This window comes from Doryrhamphus excisus, linkage group LG11 (assembly GCF_037039965.1).
Source record: "Doryrhamphus excisus strain RoL-2023G ecotype Guam linkage group LG11, RoL_Dexc_Guam_v1.1, whole genome shotgun sequence".
Taxonomy (NCBI): Eukaryota; Metazoa; Chordata; class Actinopteri; order Syngnathiformes; family Syngnathidae; genus Doryrhamphus; species Doryrhamphus excisus.
This window is the reverse complement of record NC_136367.1, coordinates 2,315,868-2,338,815: the sequence shown is the minus strand read 5'-3', so window position 1 is coordinate 2,338,815 and position 22,948 is coordinate 2,315,868. Positions and strand designations below refer to the sequence as shown.

The 22,948-nt window shown below is 38.0% G+C and overlaps 1 protein-coding gene across 2 annotated transcripts in view; it reads right to left on the bottom strand.

Moving 5' to 3' along the window:
* The window catches only part of snap25a (synaptosome associated protein 25a), a 39,271-nt gene extending 35,425 nt beyond the window's left edge, over positions 1 to 3,846 (bottom strand). For both annotated transcript variants that reach the window (XM_058064556.2, XM_058064537.2), the window contains exon 1: positions 3,691 to 3,846. The gene's annotated coding sequence lies outside the window, so the exon portion shown is untranslated. The remainder of the gene's footprint in view (positions 1 to 3,690) is intronic.
* Between the last annotated feature and the right edge of the window lie 19,102 nt (positions 3,847 to 22,948).

Sequence of the window (22,948 nt, the reverse complement as noted above, 5' to 3'; positions counted from 1 at the left end):
GTAACACCAAACATCGTAACCACAAAATGTCATAACACCAAACATCGTAACCTCAAAATGTAACACCAAACATCGTAACCTCAAAATGTAACACCAAACATCGTAACCTCCAAATGTTGTAACACCAAACATCGTAACCTCAAAATGTTGTGACAAATGTTGTGAAAAATGCCCATTTTTAACACACGATTCGTTCCGCTCTGATTTTGGATCAACATTTGCAATAACACTGACTTATTAGAAGTGATTCATCTCCTTTCCATTGTTCACATGCGACACCACGCACTTATTAAAGGCATTTATCCTATCAAATTCATAGGTACTCACTATTAATAAATGATAAAATAAGATGATGCATGAATTGATGGGCTATGGTGCATTCAAGAACCTCCGAACACAACAGCGCAACAGCTCAAGGATTGGCAGATTGGCACATTATCAGTGACGCATGACGATATAAACAAGTAGAAACAATGCTACATGGTACATAATTGTCATTAGTATCAATTTTCAATATTTTTTCATAAGGCAAAAATAATCTTGACTCCAAAATTTGTACTCCTTTCTAAGAATCTTAAGACGTCCGGAAAACGACAAACGCTTCACTAAATCGTCTGTCTCTCTTTGCACCACCGCAGCTTTAGTGCCTCGGGAGCGGCCATTTTGTTTTTGTGTTGTTGTTTACATGCTGAGCGCGTCTGGGAGAAAGTGAGCGGCTCTCCTCGGAGCGCTGACTGGACAGAAAAAAAAAACAAAGAAGAAAAAAAAAATGTATTTTAAAAAATTTATTTTATATTTTAGTATTTGTAATATACTTTGTTGCCCATTTCAAAACACGATACATAACATAACATTTGTTTTGTACTTGATGATACTTTAACCACGTTCAGAGACAAAGGTTAGCTAGGAGTGATTGTGCTAAGTCATGCTAACTAGTGTTAGCATGGGGCTTACAGCAATCAGTGATTAAAACCGTGATTGGAAAATGACAAAGTTGTAAGTTTGACTATGTAGCATTTATAAGAATAAATAAAAAATTTATAAGAATAAAGTCTTTAATTTAAGGAAAACAAATGTTAAATTCATAAGAAAAAAGTTGTACATTTATGGTAAAAAAGTACTAAATTAACAAGAATAAAGTTGTAATTTACAGGAAAAAAAAGTCTTACATTTATGAGAATAAAGTTGTACATTTACGAGAAAAAAGCAGGAAATTGATGAGAAATAATTTGGAAAGTTACAAGAGAAAAGTCTTAAATTTATGAGAATAAAGTCTTCAATTTACGGGGAAAAAATGGTTAAATTAACGAGAATAAAGTGGAAATTTACGAGAAAAAAAGTACTAAATTGACAAAAATAAAGTCATAATTTACAGGGAAAAAAAGTCTTACATTTATGAGAATAAAGTCATAAATTTAGGGGAAAAAGTAGTAAATTTACAGGAAAAAAACTCATAAATTTGTGGGGAAAATAGTTGTAAATTTATGAGAATAAAGTTGTAAATTTAAGGGGAAAAAAGTAATAAATTTACGAGAATAAAGTCATAAATTTAGGGGGAAAAGTAGTAAATTTACAGGAAAAAAACTCATAAATTTGTGGGGAAAATAGTTGTAAATTTATGAGAATAAAGTTGTAAATTTAAGGGAAAAAAGTAATACATTTACAAGAATAAAGTCATAATTTTAGGGGGAAAAGTAGTAAATTTACAGGAAAAAAATTCATAAATTTGTGGGGAAAATAGTTGTAAATTTATGAGAATAAAGTTGTAAATTTAAGGGGAAAAAAGTAATAAATTTACGAGAATAAAGTCATAAATTTACGGGAAAAAGTAGTAAATTTACAGGAAAAAAAACTCATAAATTTGTGGGGAAAATAGTTGTAAATTTATGAGAATAAAGTTGTAAATTTAAGGGGAAAAAAGTCATAAATCTACAAGAATAAAGTCATAAATTTAGGGAAAAAAGTAGTAAATTTACAGGGAAAAAAATCATAAATTTGTGGGGAAAATAGTTGTAAATGTATGAGAATAAAGTTGTAAATTTAAGGGGGAAAAAAGTAATAAATTTACGAGAATAAAGTCATAAATTTAGGGAAAAAAGTAGTAAATTAACGGGAAAAAACTCGTAAATTTGTGAGGAAAATAATTGTAAATTTATAAGAATAAAGTAATAAATTTGTGGGGGAAAAAAAAGTAGTAAATTTACGAGAATAAAGTAATAAATTTGTGGGGGAAAAAAAAGTAGTAAATTTACGAGAATAAAGTTGCAAATTTAAAGGAAAAAAGTAATCAATTTACAAAAATAAAGTCATAAATTTATAGAGCATAAAAAAAACTCTCCCCTTGCTTCAGGCCAGCTTTTATTTATGACGTTGCAGCAAAACACAGCACACGCAGATTAGCACGGCTAGCCCTTCTCACGCCTATCTTCCATACCCGAGGCCAACGTCTACATGACTACACCTTTTTTTTTTTTTTTTTTTTACCTTTTTCTCATATATTTACAACCTTTTTCTCGACTTTATTGTCGTGAATTTACAACTTTATTCTCGAAACTGTCAGATACACGATACGGGCGGACGCTTTCGAACGAAAAACACATTTAAGTCAGTACGCAGTATGAATTGCAGTACACCAACATCAGTACAATATGCGTTCATCGCTAATGGTAATATTGTGCGTCATCATCCATCCATCCATCCATCCATCCATCCATCCATCCATCCAGCAAGCAGCACCTTCTCAATGTGGTCCTCCTCTCCCCCTCGTTTCCCCTGCAAGCTGCATAAAGGTGATACGGTATAGCCGCTATGGCAACCACAGCATCCTTGGCAGTGTATGTGTGTGGTGCGTTCAAGTGTTCACCGTATTTGGAAGCTCTAATCAGCTAGAAAAGCCGACAGTATATATATATATATATATATATATGCTGTGGATGTAGTGTAGCCCATATTAACAATACTTTAGACAGTATTACTATTAGATAATACATAAAATATGTAATAAAGCTAACAATGAGCTATATATATATTTTGTTTAATCCTCAAAAATCAGCACGTGCGTGGTCATGCTCATTAATGGGGAGGAGAGGGGAAGGGGGGGGGTCGTCTGCGTGGTTTTACCATGTTGCACATGTATGTCGCCATCGGCATGGAAGCCAAAAAAAAAAAAAAAAAACCAAAGGACGCATTCACCAAGTATACATGACACATATTTCTATTACCATTACCCGCATGCACCCCATTTTCCAGTCCATCGATTGCAAGATCTTTGCTGCGACATCAACATCCGGCCCCGTTTCAATTCCCCTCAAAGAGTTAAAAAAAAAACCCCCACAATAAATTAGATTAAATGAACGTAGATTCGACAAGCGATGCGCTGTCGCTGTCCATGGTTCTGAAAACCAGAAAACGCCCACATTGAATCGACGCATTATTGCGCATCGCATCCATCCACTGCGCGTTTCTACCGGGCGGGAGGTCACGCATTGCCACTTTTCCGTTTTAAAAATAAACCAAATCATGCTCAAAATTCCACGCAAACATGACGTAAACACATATCAATCACTTATTCATTCAGAAGACAAGAAAGCATTTAAGAGCCTTAATGCGCAAAAAATAAAATAAAAAAAATAACAGGCGAGGATACATGAGGAAATACTTGATATGGATATTTATAAAAAATAAACTCACCAAAGCTTCTTGTCAGCACAGCAGGAAATGTGCTCGTATTTTGGCCCGCAGCTTGTGTGTCTTCCTGTGTGGAGAATGTGCTGCAAAGGCACTGCGCCGAATCCCTCTCACTTCTTCTCCTTCAATGGGGGGGGAAGCAGTGCAGCTCTCGTCAAAGATGGCGGAGCCTCTGACGTCAGCAGCAGCTTTTAATAGATATATATTTAAAAAAAAAAAAAAAAGGGTGTGTTTTTATTTTTTTTTATATCTATATACACACAATGCACGATAGGCGTACACATTAATATTTTAAATGTTGCTTTATGCTTGTATTTCTGTACACTCAATATAGACTGGCAGGACACTTTATTAGGTACACCTGCATGAGCCAACACAGCCTTTTTTTTTGTTACACGAGCTAAAAAAAAATCAGTTAATATTAATAAATTCAAATATGGTGAAAAAGTCAGACAAGAGTATCAGTACTTAAAAAATATTTACAAAAATGTGAGGTTATGGCTTAATTAATTATTCATTCATTCATTCATTTTCTACCGCTTATCCTCACGATTAATTAAGGTTAATTTTTTCCAGACCTAACCATGATGAATTAATCTCCATAAAGTAGGATTTTTATAGTAATGTTATAAAAAAATTACGACTTTCTAAATGTTTTTTTTTTACATTAGAGCCCTCTTGGCATGGTATAACAACCCTATAGTAAGCATTAAACTAGTATTAGTAAATATAGTAAATAAAATCAGACACAATAAGCCATTTAGGACCTTGTGATCATGTGTGTCGCAATAAACGTCTTCAGGTTGTGCGGACAGGAAGTGGCGTCAGGAGGTCAGAGTTGAGTTTGAGCTGGATTATGGCCGCAATAATAGAAGGACAGAAGAAATGATTATGAATTTCTAAATGTTTTTTTTAACATTAGAGCCCTCTTGGCATGGTATAACACCCCTATAGTAGTAACCATTAAAATAGTATTAGCAAATATAGTAAATACAATCAGACACAATAAGCCATTTAAGACCTTGTAATCATGTGTGTTGCAATAAATGTCTTCAGGTTGTGCGGACAGGAAGTGGACAGAAAAAATGATTATGACTTTCTAAATATGTGTTTTTTTAACATTAGAGCCCTCTTGGCATGGTATAACACCCCTATAGCAACCATTAAACTAGCATTAGCAAATATAGTAAATAAAATCAGACACAATAAGCCATTTAAGACCTTGTGATCATGTGTCGCAATAAATGTCTTCAGGTTGTGCGGACAGGAAGTGGACAGAAAAAATGATTATGACTTTCTAAATATGTTTTTTTAACATTAGAGCCCTCTTGGCATGGTATAACACCCCTATAGTAACCATTACGCTAGTATTAGCGAATATAGTAAATACAATCAAACACAATAAGCCATTTATGACCTCGTGATCATGTGTGTCGTAATAAATGTCTTCAGGTTGTGCGGACAGGAAGTGGACAGAAAAAATGATTATGACTTTCTAAATGTATTTTTAACATTAGAGCCCTCTTGACATGGTATAACACCCCTATAGTAACCATTAGCAAATATAGTAAATACAATCAGACACAATAAGCCATTTAACACCTTGTGATCATGTGTGTCGCAATAAATGTCTTCGGGTTGTGCGGACAGGAAGTGGCGTCAGGAGGTCAGAGTTGAGTTTGAGCTGGATTATGGCTGCAATAATAGCCAATGTTATTATTATTATCATTCATTTTCTACCGCTTATCCTCACAAGGGTCGCAGGGGTGCTGGAGCCTATCCCAGCTGTCTTCGGGCGAGAGGGGCGGGGTACACCCTGGACTGGTGGCCAGCCAATCACAGGGCACATAAGAGACAAACAAAACAGCATAATTGTGCATGATGGGAAAACGTTAAAATATTTTTTTTTTATTTTAAACCGATATTGATACTTGTATATTTTATAGCTACCTTTTGAGTGTTCAGTTGCTGTGTGATGACTTTAGCGTTATTTGCAAGATGACACTGTGAGTCCGGCTGCTACAGTATATTGAGTAATGACCTCCTGTGTTTTTTTTCCAATGGGTTGAAAATGTATTCTGCCCTGTGATTCGCTGGTGACCAGTCCAGGGTGTACCCCGCCTCTCGCCCGAAAACAGCTGGGATAGACTCCAGCACACCCGCAACCCTCGTGAGTATAAGCAGTATAAAAAAATAATGAATGAATAATTTCAGATTTAAATTTATTTATTTAAACTTGTATATTTTACCTTTGAGTGTTAAGTTGCTGTGTGATGATTTTAGTCAGGTTGTGGACAAGCTTTTTTTTTGGAATGACAACGGAACGAGTTTATATCTGCATTGATCTTCTGCATGTGGACTCAGCACTGAGTCGGCGCCCTGCTGTGCTTGCTTGCTTGCTAGCTAGCTTGGCACGGCAACAAATACGTCTTCAATTGCTCTGAAGTGAGCCTGTCTTCTAAATGAATGGTTATGATAACGCAGCATGAAAAATCAATGGGCGAGGGGAGCCAGAGGGGATGAAATTAAAGGACGGGTGTGTGTGTGTGTGTGTGTGTGTGTTGGTTAAGGTGTGGCTGAGTGTGTGGAGAATGGATCTCCAGGATTTCAACCATTGCTCATTTATCCTATTACAGGGGAAAAGGCTTTACAGGAGAAAAAACATCAAATCCAACCAACAAGCATTCATTGAAACCATGAATGACCCCAAAGTTATGGAACAATACGACTACAGTGGAGCCCATTTTAATTAATTTGCTCCATTTATTATCATAATAACTAAGTAGATTAAGTAGATCAATTTTTTAAAAATTGTATTATTACAATATACATACAAAAAATTACATTACAAAAAATATATAAATGTACACTGGGTATATTTATATATTTTTTATTTTATTTATATATAAAATATATACAAATATTTTATTTATATATAAAATATATATAAATAAAATAAAAAACATAAATAATATTGATTAAATAAAATATAACACATATAAATGTATAAAATATATCTAAATAAATAAAAAATATATAAATGTACACACATAAAAAATATATAAATGTACCCTGTCTACATTTATATATTTTTATTTTATTTATATAAAATATATATATAAATACTATTGATTAAATAAAATAAAAAATATATAAATGTACCCCATGTACATTTCTATACCTTTTATTTATTATTTATATATATTTTATATATAAATAAAATAAAAAATATATGTGAAATATATGTGTACATATATTTTTTATATGTACACATATAAAAAATATACAAATGTACCCTGTCTACATTTATATATTTTTTATTTTATTTATATAATATATATATATACATATTTTATTTATATATAAAATACATTTATGTACATTTATATATTTTTAATTGTATTTATACGTATATAAAATATATAAATAAAATAAAAAATATATACATGTACAAGGGGTACATTTATATATTTTTTATTTTATATATATATATACATATATATATATATATATTTTTTTATTATTATTTATTGAATAACAAGACTCTAAACTCGAGCTCTAGCTCTTCCATATATATAAACATATTTCTTTCCTGGAGGTTTTTAGTGTCGTGCGAGCCAGGCTTCATAATCAATCACAGAATAGATTACACTGATATGAATGTGATAAAAAAATGGAGCAGGAAATAAACCTGATATTAAAAAAAAGGTCATCTATAGCAATAAGATAACACACTTTTGCATTGAGACTTTAGCACCCAAAACAAATATTGTATTACTATTGATTATCAGCAAGTAAATGGAAATAAAAGCAATATAAACGACAATAAAGAAATGCAACCTGCAACCTGGCTGGATATATAAATATATAAATATATATATATATATATGTTTTATACCATGATGTTTTTTGGGGGTCTTGCACAAATAATTCATTCATGAACTACAACAAGGCAGATGAGAGTCAACCTACGACGCAAATAATTGAATTGGTCTGATTACGTTAATCCTGCCCTGCAACTGTAATCACTCAAAAATCAATAGGGCTCTTGCTCTTACAAAGACAATCAATTGATTTGTTTGGATCGGTGGCGAGTGAGGCCAAGATGTCCTGATTTGACCTTCACTTCCTCTTCTTCTTCCTTGTTGGACTTTCGATTATTTCAACAGGTTTTGACTAGATCTGTTAATATCATATTGTGACGTTTTTTGTGTCCAATTGTCTGAATTATATATAATATTAATGAAAAAAATTACATAAATACATTTTCAGCCCATTGGAAACCACAGGAGGTCATTACTCAATATATTGTAGCAGCCGGACTCACAGTGTCACTTTACAAAGAACAGCTAAAGTCATCACACAGCAACTGAACACTGAAAAGGTAGCTAAGAAATATACAATACAAGTTGAAATAAATACATTTAAATCTGAAATTATTCATTCATTCATTTTTTTTCTACCGCTTATACTCACAAGGGTTGCGGGTGTGCTGGAGTCTATCTCAGCTGTTTTCGGGCGAGAGGCGGGGTACACCCTGGACTGGTCACCAGCCAATCACAGGGCAGAATAAATTTTCAACCCATTGGAAAAACCACAGGAGGTCATTACTCAATATACTGTAGCAGCCGGATTCACGATGTCACCTTACAAAGAACTCTAAAGTCATCACACAGCAACTGAACACTCAAAAGGTAGCTAAGAAATATACAATACAAGTTGAAATAAATACATTTAAATCTGAAATTATTCATTCATTCATTTTTTCCCCACCGCTTATACTCACAAGGGTTGCGGGTGTGCTGGAGTCTATCTCAGCTGTTTTCGGGCGAGAGGCGGGGTACACCCTGGACTGGTCACCGGCCAATCACAGGGCAGAATAAATTTTCAACCCATTGGAAAAACCACAGGAGGTCATTACTCAATATACTGTAGCAGCCGGATTCACGATGTCACCTTACAAAGAACTCTAAAGTCATCACACAGCAACTGAACACTCAAAAGGTAGCTAAGAAATATACAATACAAGTTGAAATAAATACATTTAAATCTGAAATTATTCATTCATTCATTTTTTCTCCCCACCGCTTATACTCACAAGGGTTGCGGGTGTGCTGGAGTCTATCTCAGCTGTTTTCGGGCGAGAGGCGGGGTACACCCTGGACTGGTCACCAGCCAATCACAGGGCAGAATAAATTTTCACAGGAGGTCATTACTCAATATATTGTAGCAGCCGGACTCACGGTGTCACCTTACAAAGAACCCTAAAGTCATCACACAGCAACTGAACACTCAAAAGGTAGCTAAGAAATATACAATACAAGTGTAAATAAATACATTAATTCATTCATTTTCTACCGCTTTTTCCTCACAAGGGTTGGGGCGGGGGGGGGGGGGTGCTGGAGCCTATCCCAGCTGTTTTTGGGCAAGAAGTTTAAAATAATGTATTCACGATTTCATGTAATGACGTACAATTTCCATATAAATACTATTTTTACATTATAATTCACTCATTTAGGGCCAGTCCAAGGTGTACCCCGCCTCTCGCTCAAAAACAGCTGAGATATCAATGAAGATAAGCGGCATAGAAAATGGATAAATGCCCTCAGTCTCCTTTTGGATAAAATGATAAAACTCATTTCTTCAGTTTGTTAGCGTGTGTCATTCCGACTAATCCATTCAATGTAGCATGTTTTGTTTGCAATTATTGCTCTACTGTTCAGTCCAAAGGAGATGTGGAAGACCAAACCCCAACACCCCCCCCCCTCGCCCCCCACCCTCCTGAAGGGACCGAGGGAGTAAAGCGATGCAGCCAGGCTGCATGGATGTGGGGGAGGGTGCTGCAGAAGTCGGAGCCTTGCAGTGACTCAGCACTAAAATCTGCCTCTCTCTCTCTCTTTCTTTGGCTCTGGTTAAAATATGGCTTCTTAGTCATCCCAAACACATTAGACCTCTTTCTGTCACGATCATGCATACAGCACATTTAACGCCAACGCCATTCATACCTATGGACAATTTGGAGTGGCCGATTAACCTAGCATGTTTTTGGAATGTGGGAGGAAACCGGAGTACCCGGAGAAAACCCACGCATGCACGGGGAGAACATGCAAACTCCACACAGGTTGGAATTGAACTCGGGTCTCCTAGCTGTGAGGCCCGTGCGCTAACCACTCATGGTAGGATTATTAATGTACAGTGAAGAAAATAAGTATTTGAACACCCTGCTATTTTGCTATTTCTCCCACTTAGAAATCATGGAGGGGTCTGAAATTTTCATCGTAGGTGCATGTCCACTGTGAGAGAGATAAACTAAAAAGAAAAATCCAGAAATCACAATGCATGATTTTTTAACAATTTATTTGTGTGATACAGCTGCTAATAAGTATTTGAACACCTGAGAAAATGAATGTTAATATTTGGTACAGTAGCCTTTGTTTGCTATTACAGAGGTCAAACGTTTCCTGTAGTTTTTCACCAGGTTTGCACACACTGCAGGAGGGATCTTGGCCCACTCCTCCACACAGATCTTCTCTAGATCAGTCAGGTTTCTGGGCTGTCGCTGAGAAACACGGAGTTTGAGCTCCCTCCAAAGATTTTCGATTGGGTTCAGGTCTGGAGACTGGCTGGGCCATGCTAGAACCTTGATATGCTTCTTACGGAGCCACTCCTTGGTTTTCCTGGCTGTGTGCTTCGGGTCGTTGTCGTGTTGGAAGACCCAGCCACGACCCATCTTCAATGCTCTGACAGAGGGAAGGAGGTTGTTCCCCAAAATCTCACAATACACGGCCCCAGTCATCCTCTCTTTAATGCAGTGCACTCGTCCTGTCCCATGTGCAGAAAAACACCCCCAAAGCATGATGCTACCACCCCCATGCTTCACAGTAGGGATGGTGTTCTTCGGATTGTACTCTTCGTTCTTCTTCCTCCAAACACGCTTATTGGAATTATGACCAAAAAGTTCTATTTTGGTCTCATCTGACCATAAAACTTTCTCCCATGACTCCTCTGTATCATCCAAATGGTCATATGCAAACTTAAGACGGGCCTTGACATGTGCTGGTTTAAGCAGGGGAACCTTTCGTGCCATGCATGATTTCACATCATGACGTCTTAGTGTATTACCTACAGTAACCTTGGAAACGGTGGTCCCAGCTCTTTTCAGGTCATTGACCAAGTCCTGTCGTGTAGTTCTGGGCTGATTCCTCACCTTTCTTAGAATCATTGAGACCCCACGAGGTGATATCTTGCATGGGGCTCCACTCCGATTGAGATTGACCGTCATGTTTAGCTTCTTCCATTTTCTAATGATAGCTCCAACAGTGGACCTTTTTTCACCAAGCTGCTTGGTAATTGCTCCGTAGCCCTTTCCAGCCTTGTGGAGGTGTACAATTTTGTCTCTGGTGTCTTTGGACAGCTCTTTGGTCTTCGCCATGTTACAAGTTAAAGTCTTACTGATTGTATGGGGTGGACAGGTGTCTTTATGCAGCTAACGACCTCAAACAGGTGCATCTGATTCAGGATGATACATGGAGTGCAGGTGGACTTCTAATGGGCAGACTAACAGGTCTTTCAGGGTCAGAATTCTAGATGATACACAGGTGTTCAAATACTTATTTGCAGCTGTATCACACAAATAAATTGTTAAAAAATCATGCATTGTGATTTCTGGATTTTTCTTTTTAGTTTATCTCTCTCACAGTGGACATGCACCTACGATGAAAATTTCAGACCCCTCCATGATTTCTAAGTGGGAGAAATAGCAAAATAGCAGGGTGTTCAAATACTTATTTTCTTCACTGTAATATTTTCATGTTTAGAGCACGGAAACCCTGCTTAGGACCTTCTAAATACAGGTTTTAACATTATTAGAGCCCTCCAGACATGAAATAACACCCCTATAGTCACATTTACTGCGTGGCCTGCACGCTGATTGTGATATTCATTCATTCATTCATTCATTTTCTACCGCTTTTTCCTCACGAGGGTCGCGGGGGGCGCTGGAGCCTATCCCCGCATATCTTTCTAAATACAGGTTTTAACATTATTAGAGCCCTCCAGACATGAAATAACACCCCTATAGTCACGATAATAATAATGTATTATTATTTACTGCATGGCCTGCGCGCTGATTATGATATTAAAATGTGTAAATCTTTTCTCTGTCTAAACTCCACACAGAAATGACCAAGGGTGGAATCGAACTCGGGTCTCCTAGCTGTGAGGCCCGTGCGCTAACCACTCATAGTAGGATTATTAATGTAATATTTTCGCGGTTAGAGCATGGAAACCCTGCTTAGGACCTTCTAAATACAGGTTTTAACATTATTAGAGCCCTCCAGACATGAAATAACACCCCTATAGTTACGATAATAATAATGTATTATTATTTACTGCGTGGCCTGCGCGCTGATTATGATATTAAAATGTGTAAATCTTTTCTCTGTGTCAACTCCACACAGAAATGGACAGAGTGGAATCAAACTCGGGTCTTCTAGCTGTGTGGCATGCGTGCTAACCACTTGACCACCGTGCCGCCGCATTCAAATTTGTACATTAAAAAAAAAAAAATCATTGCGGTCTAGCCGCAGGTCAACCATGTTGTGTGAAGCAATGACATCCATGAAGAAGACTTGTTATTATCATGCGACTGGGAAGACGGATACTCAGTCGGATAATTGAAGTATTGATCGATCAGGAGCGAGCGGTGACATTGATAAGTGTGCCACGGAGGCTTTGGTGCGATGAGGCTGGTTGTTAGAAGGGGGGGGGGGGTATCGATCTGCTGCTCCACACCTTATATTTGTCGCAAGCGTCCATCTTTGCTCGCATTGCAAAGTGTACACAACTGACCTGATTGCAGTCAAAGAACATCAACCTTGGAACCTTGTCCGTGGCTTTTTTTTTTTTTTTTCTAAAAATAGGACAGTAGTAAACATCTGAGCCCCCCGCCGCCGCCGCCGCCGCTGAGCGTGTAACGGGTGATGAAAACGCTACCACATGATGCAACGTCCGGTTATGTAACTGATGACGGCGTTGGCGTGCATCATGCAAGCGGAGTGACGTAATGTTGGATAGGTAACGCCGAACACGGTTACGCATGTAACAGAGAGCGGGGGTAAAGGAAACAAGACGCTAAGTTGTTGGGATGGGGTGGGTGGGTGGTTGGGGGGGGGGTTACGGTGCACTGGACCGGAATCTAACATCCCTCCTGGCCAACGCGCAGGAAGCAGCACATTACTGCTGACTGAACTCAAAATGTGCATACTCTCCAGCTCCCATATGTGCACACACGCGTGCATAAAATTGTTCATAAACATGTGTCTTGTTTGGAACACTGCGGGGCAGCTGACTGAACATTTTGCTGCAGTTTAACTGTAAAGTGTAAAAATAAGCCAAGCACTATGTGATAAATCAATAGGACATTATATGTTGTACACATGAAGGACATGAAATATACTCATTCATTCATTTTCTACCGCCGAGAAATGGCCGAGAGTGGAATTGAACGCGAGTCTCCTAGCTGTGAGGCCTGCGCGCTAACCACCCTGTCCACCGTGCAACCCTAAATATGGCTTATTTTCTGTTATTAGGTCAACTATGTTGGGGAATACGAATGTAAAGGTGACTGTAGGGGTGTTATGTAATGACTAGAGGACTCTAATGACATTAAAACTGCTTTTCTATGGTTTTAACGTTCATTCATTCATTCATTCATTTTCTACCGCTTATTCTCATGAGGGTCGCATGGGGTGCTGGAGCCTATCCCAGCTGTTTTCAGGCACCCTGGACTGGTGGCCAGCCAATCACAGGGCACAGACAAACAACCATTCACACTCACATTCATACCTATGGACAATTTGGAGTGGCTAATTAACCTAGCATGTTTTTGGAATGTGGGAGGAAACCGGAGTACCCGGAGAAAAAACATTCAAGCACGGGAAGAACATGCAAACTCCACACAGAGATGGCCGAGGGTGGAATTGAACCCTGGTCTCTTCGCTGTGAGGTCTGCGCGCTAACCACTCGACTACCGTGCAGCCTAAATATACTCATAAAACACTATATACAACATTTGAACAGTGGATCATCAAGTGGATTAAGTGGATCACTGGCTGGCCACCAGTCCAGGGTGTACCCCGCCTCTCGCCCAAAGAGACAGCTGGGATAGGCTCCAGCACCCCCGCGACCCTCGTGAAGATAAGTGGTACAAAATGAATGAATGAATTAATTTTAGAGCCCTCTAGACATGAAGTAACACCCCTATAGTGAACTTTATACTCAATATAGTAGACATAATAAGAGAAAATAAGATGTTTTTACGCTGCATGGCGGTCGAGTGATTAGCGCGAGGGCCTCACAGCTCGGAGACCCGAGTTCAATTCCACCCTCGGCCATCTCTGTGTGGAGTTTGCATGTTCTCCCCGTGCATGTGTGGGTTTTCTCCGGGTACTCCGGTTTCCTCCCACATTCCAAAAACATGCTAGGTTAATTAGCGACTCCAAATTGTCCATAGGTATGAATGTGAGTGTGAATGGTTGTTTGTCTATATGTGCCCTGTGATTGGCTGGCGACCAATTATGGGTGTACCCCGCCTCTCTCTTTCGTCATCTGTGTGAAACATATGCAGTAAATATAAACATACAGCATGTGGAGTATGTGACATATGGCTTTGACACTTCTTCTTCCTGCCCCCCTTCTGTCTTTATCTCCTCCATCATAGATCATGCTCCCCCACGTTATGGATCAACACTCTTCCTGCCCCCCCCTTTTTTTTTAAAAACACCAAACATCAAGCACCACCATTAACACATTTCCTCTATGTATCACATCGCCCTGCCTTTAAATCTGTGCTTTCACCTTCGCCGATTCCAAGCTAGACCAGCTCCTCGTGTCTCGCACCTGCCTGTTGCTATGGAAACAGGGGATCCTCTGTGCGTCACCTGTGCCCATGTTTGGTCTGGTTTCCGCTTCTGTCTCTCTCTGTGTGTGTGTGTCCACCTCTCCTGACGATGAATCATGAATTAATGAGCATATTCATAAGTGTAAAGCATAATTCTTATTGTACCGCATCGCGTCATCTGCATTGTAAACACTGCGTACTTCACAACATACTCCATTTCTGTCGTTACTTCCTTCCAGAACTTTAAAAATTTAATAAAGTTTGTATTATTTTACAACAGGCACAATCATCCTTATCACAGGCTAAAACTCAACACTGAACCCCTGATGTCACTTCCTGTCCGCCCCTAACTTATCTCCCCGAGCACTGGAACACATTTATAGCAACACTCTTGTGTACTATGTTGGGGTAATATGAGTATAAAGGTGACTATATGGGTGTTATTTCGCATCATATGTAAACGATACCCGGCTCCAAGATACTGAGACAACATCCAGACTGCGAAAAATAGGACTAAAAAGGTAAAAACATAACACTGGAGTTAAAAGCTGATGAGTAAGAGCATAAAATAGGACTAAAAAGATAAAAACATAACACTGGAGTTAAAAGCTGATGAGTAAGAGCATAAAATAGGACTAAAAAGATAAAAACATAACACTGGAGTTAAAAGCTGATGAGTAAGAGCATAAAATAGGACTAAAAAGATAAAAACATAACACTGGAGTTAAAAGCTGAAGACCAAGAGCAAAAAAAAAATAGGACTAAAAAGATAAAAACATAACACTGGAGTTAAAAGCTGATGAGTAAGAGCATAAAATAGGACTAAAAAGATAAAAACAAAACACTGGAGTTAAAAGCTGAAGACTAAGAGCATAAAATAGGACTAAAGAGATAAAAACATAACACTGGAGTTAAAAGCTGAAGACCAAGAGCTGAAAAAAATAGGACTAAAAAGATAAAAAAATAACACTGGAGTTAAAAGCTGATGAGTAAGAGCATAAAATAGGACTAAAAAGATAAAAACATAACACTGGAGTTAAAAGCTGATGAATAAGAGCAAAAAAAAATAGGACTAAAAAGATAAAAACAAAACACTGGAGTTAAAAGCTGAAGACCAAGAGCAAAAAAAAAATAGGACTAAAAAGATAAAAACAAAACACTGGAGTGAAAAGCTGAAGACTAAGGGCATAAAATAGGACTAAAAAGATAAAAACATAACACTGGAGTTAAAAGCTGATGAGTAAGAGCATAAAATAGGACTAAAAAGATAAAAAAATAACACTGGAGTTAAAAGCTGAAGACCAAGAGCAAAAAAAAAAAGGACTAAAAAGATAAAAACAAAACACTGGAGTTAAAAGCTGAAGACTAAGAGCATAAAATAGGACTAAAAAGATAAAAACATAACACTGGAGTTAAAAGCTGAAGACCAAGAGCAAAAAAAAAATAGGACTAAAAAGATAAAAACATAACACTGGAGTTAAAAGCTGAAGACCAAGAGCAAAAAAAAAATAGGACTAAAAAGATAAAAACATAACACTGGAGTTAAAAGCTGATGAGTAAGAGCATAAAATAGGACTAAAAAGATAAAAACAAAACACTGGAGTTAAAAGCTGAAGACTAAGAGCATAAAATAGGACTAAAGAGATAAAAACATAACACTGGAGTTAAAAGCTGAAGACCAAGAGCTGAAAAAAATAGGACTAAAAAGATAAAAAAATAACACTGGAGTTAAAAGCTGATGAGTAAGAGCATAAAATAGGACTAAAAAGATAAAAACATAACACTGGAGTTAAAAGCTGATGAATAAGAGCAAAAAAAAATAGGACTAAAAAGATAAAAACAAAACACTGGAGTTAAAAGCTGAAGACCAAGAGCAAAAAAAAAATAGGACTAAAAAGATAAAAACAAAACACTGGAGTGAAAAGCTGAAGACTAAGGGCATAAAATAGGACTAAAAAGATAAAAACATAACACTGGAGTTAAAAGCTGATGAGTAAGAGCATAAAATAGGACTAAAAAGATAAAAAAATAACACTGGAGTTAAAAGCTGAAGACCAAGAGCAAAAAAAAAAAGGACTAAAAAGATAAAAACAAAACACTGGAGTTAAAAGCTGAAGACTAAGAGCATAAAATAGGACTAAAAAGATAAAAACATAACACTGGAGTTAAAAGCTGAAGACCAAGAGCAAAAAAAAATAGGACTAAAAAGATAAAAACATAACACTGGAGTTAAAAGCTGAAGACTAAGAGCATAAAATAGGACTAAAGAGATAAAAACATAACACTGGAGTTAAAAGCTGATGAGTAAGAGCATAAAATAGGATTAAAAAGATAAAAACATAACACTGGAGTTAAAAGCTGAAGACCAAGAGCAGAAAAAAATATGACTAAAAAGATAAAAAAATAACACTGGAGTTAAAAGCTGAAGACCAAGAGCAGAAAAAAATATGACTAAAAAGATAAAAAAATAACACTGGAGTTAAAAGCTGAAGACCAAGAGCAGAAAAAAATATGACTAAAAAGATAAAAAAATAACACTGGAGTTAAAAGCTGAAGACCAAGAGCAGAAAAAAATATGACTAAAAAGATAAAAACATAACACTGGAGTTAAAAGCTGAAGACCTAGAGCAAAAAAAAAATCGGACTAAAAAGATAAAAACAACACACTCCCCCAATTTACACCAAGTACTAACCCCACCCACCATGACTGTCCATTATTACCCTGCAGCGTGTTTCTCTTTTCTGCGTGATAACATCAGGGACATTTTTAGTCAAGTCTGCTCTTGGCTTCAAAGTGGAACTTTTATGAACTGTCATGGTTTGTATTCAGTCTTAGGACACAATAACAAGAATGTGAAGTACCGGTACCAAGAAAATACCACCACAGGTAGACTTCAGGTTATGTACAAGTAACACTGGACTATGATGGAAGTTGGGTTTTGGTTTAAGTCGGATTTTTTGACGCTCAAAAGTTTGGGATCGCTTGCAAATTTCCATTATTGTCATTGTATGGTCATTTGTCTCGTAACAGTTATCAAAGAACAAAGAAACCAGGGGTCTCAAACACGCGGCCCGTGGGCCAAATGTGGCGCGCAGGACACAAGTTTGAGGCCCCCCGCCTTGATATGAAAGTTTAATGTTAGTTTGATATGGATGCTGTATGGTATCATGTACCCAGAAAAAATTATTACGTTTTAATTAATGTTCATGTTAAAAGGTTAAATAACTGTTAATAGTTATCCTCACTATCCGTGTGGAAGTGGTAAGTTTTTTGGCTATTTAAGTTGAAAGGAAATAACTTGAAGGCTACCGTTTAGGTCGCTAGCTCTCTAGTTTGCGAGTTAGCATGTGTCTCGAGACCCTGCAGTTGCGCAATATGTTGTAAATAAAAAAAAAAAGAGTATAAATGTGACTATAGTCGTGTTTTGTCATGTCTACAGGGCTCTAATAATACTTTGTTCATTTTAATTAGAAAAAAAATAATTTGTCTACCCACCAACTATATGTGGTTTCTTAAGTTTTTATTATTTGCCGTTTTATTATTATTATTATTATTATATTTATTACTGATTGATTGATTTTCTTTATTCTTGATTTGTTTATTTATTTTTCATCTTATTTTGTGTAGAAAAATAGAAATTAAGATATTTGAGAACAGTGGAATGTTTTATCAGAACTTTTCTTGTAGAAAATCGGAACCAAAGTGAAGTTTTTTAAATTTTTTTGTTGATAATAAATGCGTTTTTTGGGTTTGTTTTTTTTTTAAACACCCAGACCCTAGCTCCAGTGGCCCCCCAAGTAAATTGAGTTTGAGACCCCTGGTGTAAATTGTACATGATCAGGTAGAAATGGAGACATGATGCTATTTCTACTGCATTTTATTCTGCAGCAAAAAAAAAAAAAAACACAGAGTACCACAAACTACTGTGGCTTTAGGCTAATGGCATCCCTCAGGTTTTCAGGATCTGTACTAGCAACACTAATGAGCAGTTTTGGCTCCAGAGGAGACTTTCCTCCCATCAATTAAAGATAGGAAAGAAACCAGCCGGTCCAGCTAGGAAGATTCTAACACAGTTCAGACTGGAGTGGTAATTAAGAAGAAAATTAATTATTGATTGAATCTTTTTAGTTAGGGGAAGAATACGACAATACAGTCACGCTTTTGAATGTATTTTGTTCAATTTATGTCCGAATCTTTATATTAGTGCAGGCTGTAAACACTGCAGCTGTAATGTATCCAGTAAAATATTTATTGCATGTGTTTTTTTTTTTTTTTTGGGACGGAAGAATTGCTCTGAGACCCCACCGCTTGTGTGTTTTTTTTACCACCCGGCCGTTATTGCTCTCACTATGAAATTCAAATCAATATTCTCATCATAAAAGTCTCCGACCTGCAGCAAATTGGAATCCGTGGCATGGAAAAAAAGCTAAAGAAATCCATGACGACGTCAAGGCCGATCTAATGCAGGAGGAATCTCTGCAACAAACACACACACACACACACACACACACAATGCTGCGTCACATACAGTCAGGCTGATGTGAAACTCGACTCCCTCCTTAGTAATGGATGGCAAAGCAGGATCTATACACCCCACCGTTGTTCCACCAGAGAGCGTTTCCACACCGCTGCTACTGTGTTTACTGTAACAAACTCGCAGTAAACCAACAAGGACACAAGAAACTATCTTTGCATGTAATTACAGGAAATTGATTTTCTTTAACACTTTCACGTGCATCATGTTACTGGACCTAATACCTTAATACAAGGGACTAAATGACATTTGATAATACGCTATTTGCATGATAACATCTGCAAAAATGATGTTGAACCGACAACCTAAACTGAATTGGAAGAGGATAAGCGGTAGAAAAAAAAAATTATGAATGAATTGAAATGTATTTATTTAAACTTGTATTGATTATTCAATCTTTTGTGTCCAATTTGTGGACAAATGTCTGAATTATGTGTCATATTAATGAACATTTTTAAACCCATTGGAAACCACCGTCGGAAGGTCATTACTCAATATACCGTAGCAGCCGGACTCACCGTGTCACCTTACAAAAGAACGCTAAAGTCATCACACAGCAACTGAACACTCAAAAGGTAGCTAAGAAATATACAATACAATCATTCATTAATTTTCTACCGCTTATCCTCACGAGGGTTGCGGCTGTGCTGGAGCCTATCCCAGCTGTCTTTGGACTGGCCGCCAGCCAATCACAGGGCACATATAGACAAACAACCATTCACACTCACATCTGTTAATGTCATATTATGAAATCTTTTGTGTCCAATTTGTGGAAATTATTCATTCATTATGAATAATTTCAGATGGAAATGTATTTATTTAAACTTGTATTGTATATTTCTTAGCTACCTTTTGAGTGTTCAGTTGCTGTGTGATGACTTTAGCGTTATTTTGTAAGGTGACACCGGTGAGTCCGGCTGCTATAGTATATTGAGTAATGACGTTACAATGGGTTTAAAATGTATTCATGTAAATTTGTTCATTAATATTACACATAATTCAGACAATTGTACACAAATTGGACACAAAAGATTTCATAATATGACATTAACAGATGTGAGTGTGAATGGTTGTTTGTCTATATGTGCCCTGTGATTGGCTGGCAACCAGTGCCGGGTGTCGACCGCCTTTTGCCCGAAGACAGCTGGGATAGTCTCCAGCACCCCCCCGCGACCCTCGTGAGGATAAGCGCAAAAAAAATTGAATAAATTAATTAATTAATTTTAGAGCCCTCTAAACATGAAGTAACACCCCTATAGTGAACTTTCTGCTCATATTAACCATTATAGTAGACATAACAACAGAAAATAAGATGTTTTTACGCTGCATGGCGGACGAGTGATTAGCGCCAGGGCCTCACAGTCCAGGGTGTCGACCTCCTTTTGCCCGAAGGCAGCTGGGATAGGCTCCAGCACCCCCCTGCGACCCTTATGAGGATAATCAGTAGAAAATGAATAAATGAAGTTAGTTAGCACAACTCATAATAATAAAGTTGTAAACATAAACGTAGTTTATGAAGTTATTACAATATATCTGCTTATATCTTTATTCGGCTGTGTTAGATAATGGTGGACATGTGAATTAACAGCGGCAACAATCTGGCACCGACGCTATAAATGAACAAAAAGATGTTATTATGTAGTAAAGAGCCGTATCATACTGTGTGAGTTGTTGTTGTTGTTGCTGGGATGGAGTGCTGAGTAAGCGGCGCAGGGGCGAGTGCCGGGAGACTGCAGTGCTTTTAGCAGCAACACACTGATACTCAGCAGAGGGAGGGGGGGGCAGAAGAGAGGGGGGGGTGGTAGAGGAAGATGCAGTCTCATTTTTAACAGTCCTGCCACTCATACGGATGAACATAACACAGTCATGTTTTTTGTCCGCACAATGAGGCGGTGACTGTAAGAAGTGCGTCCTTGAAGGACGCAATAAGACGAGACGTGAGAACAATTGCAGCAAAATAAAAAAAACGCCAATGCCTATATACGCCAACATCACAACCCCCCCCCTGCCCCCCCGGCACACACATTACTGCATGACTATATAAGTCCAAGGCCACGCCCTGACAGACACACTGCGTCACACGGCCAACAAGCAGGCCCCAGCCAGTCTCCCGCTAACCTGTGTGCTAGAAAAGCCCTCACCGCGCCCCCCCCCACCCCCACCCCCATCCTCTGAGTCACCCTCCGCTGCTTTATCATCCCCCCTCCTCCTTCTACCATGTTCTGTTGACTTCCTGTCTTCCTTCCTTTCTTGTCGTTTTTACCTCTCTGTTGGCTCACCTGTCATCCATGATACTGGTGCATGTATTTTTAACAACTCTATGGCCTGTATCACAAACTTCAACCCACACACACACATCACACTTGGTGTGTGTGTTGCATTATATAACCCTGTCCCCATAGACCTTGAGGACACTGCAATCTAATTTTATCCGGCGATAGTGATGATGGGAGCGTGCTTGTGATGCTGCGTTCAACAGAAGAAAGATTACATATTTTGTCCCATGGTTTCTAATATATGGTTTTTGACTCTGCCACCTTGACAACAGTTTTGGCATTAATTAAGAGGGGAAAAAAACCATCTTATTTCATATTTTGGATTAATATGCAAATTCAAAGGAGAGACTGTTAGATTATATCCACGTTTGATGCTGCATGGTGTTTTTTTTAATGTCCTTCTAAAAAAGCAGCAGAACCCTACCGAGTTTTCTATTCAGATAACAGACTAAACAGCAATACAGAAGTTGGTCAAACAGCGCCACGCAAAGGTCGAAACGTGACACTGCAGGATGCTGTTGCTGCTTTTTAACCTACATTTCTTGGTTTTAATAGGTTATAGTATAAAACATGGGTAGTCATTAGTCATTACTCTAAGGCAGAGGGGTCCAAAGTGTGGCCTGGGGGCCATCAGTGGCCCGCAGCTTATTTTTTGTTATTATTTTTTTTAACTATTTTTTATTATTATTATTATATATTTTATATTGGGCGGCACGGTGGTCGAGTGGTTAGTGCACAGATCTCACAGCTAGGAGACCAGGGTTCGATTCCCCCCTCAGCCATTTCTGTGTGGAGTTTGCATGTGTAATTAATGGACCGTAATAAGTGAAAGCAAAGTAGGATTAATTATCTATTTTCATGTTTAGAGCATAGAAAACCTGTTTTAATGTCATTAGAGTCCTCTAGTCATGAAATAACACCCCTACAGTCACCTTTACATTCGTATTCCCCAACATAGTTGACCTAATAACAGAAAATAAGCCAACCTGAGTGCTGCACGGTGATGAATGGTTAGCGTACATGCCTCACAGCTAGTACACCCGAGTTTGATTCCACCCTCGGCCACTTCGTCGGGTAGATGCAGTAGAACAGAACCCCTGCAGCCAAGAGAGTTGGAATATGCGACCCATTTATTCAACAACTGCTAGAAATACCCGCAGGCCTCACAGCTAGAAGACCCCGGGTTCCATTCCCCCACTCAGTCATCTCTGTGTGGAGTTTGCATGTTCTCCCCGTGCATGCGTGGGTTTTTTTCTCCGGGTACTCCGGTTTCCTCCCGCATTCCAAAAACATGCTAGGTTAATTAGCGACTCCAAATTGTCCATAGGTATGAATGTGAGTGTGAATGGTTGTTTGTCTATATGTGCCCTGTGATTGGCTGGCCACCAGTCCAGGGTGTACGCCGCCTCTCGCCCTTGAAGACAGCTGGGATAGGCTCTCGTGCGGATAAGTGGTAGAAAATGAATGAATGAATTAATTAATTTTAGAGCCCTCTAGACATGAAGTAACACCCCTATAGTGAACTTTCTACTCATATTACCCAACATAGT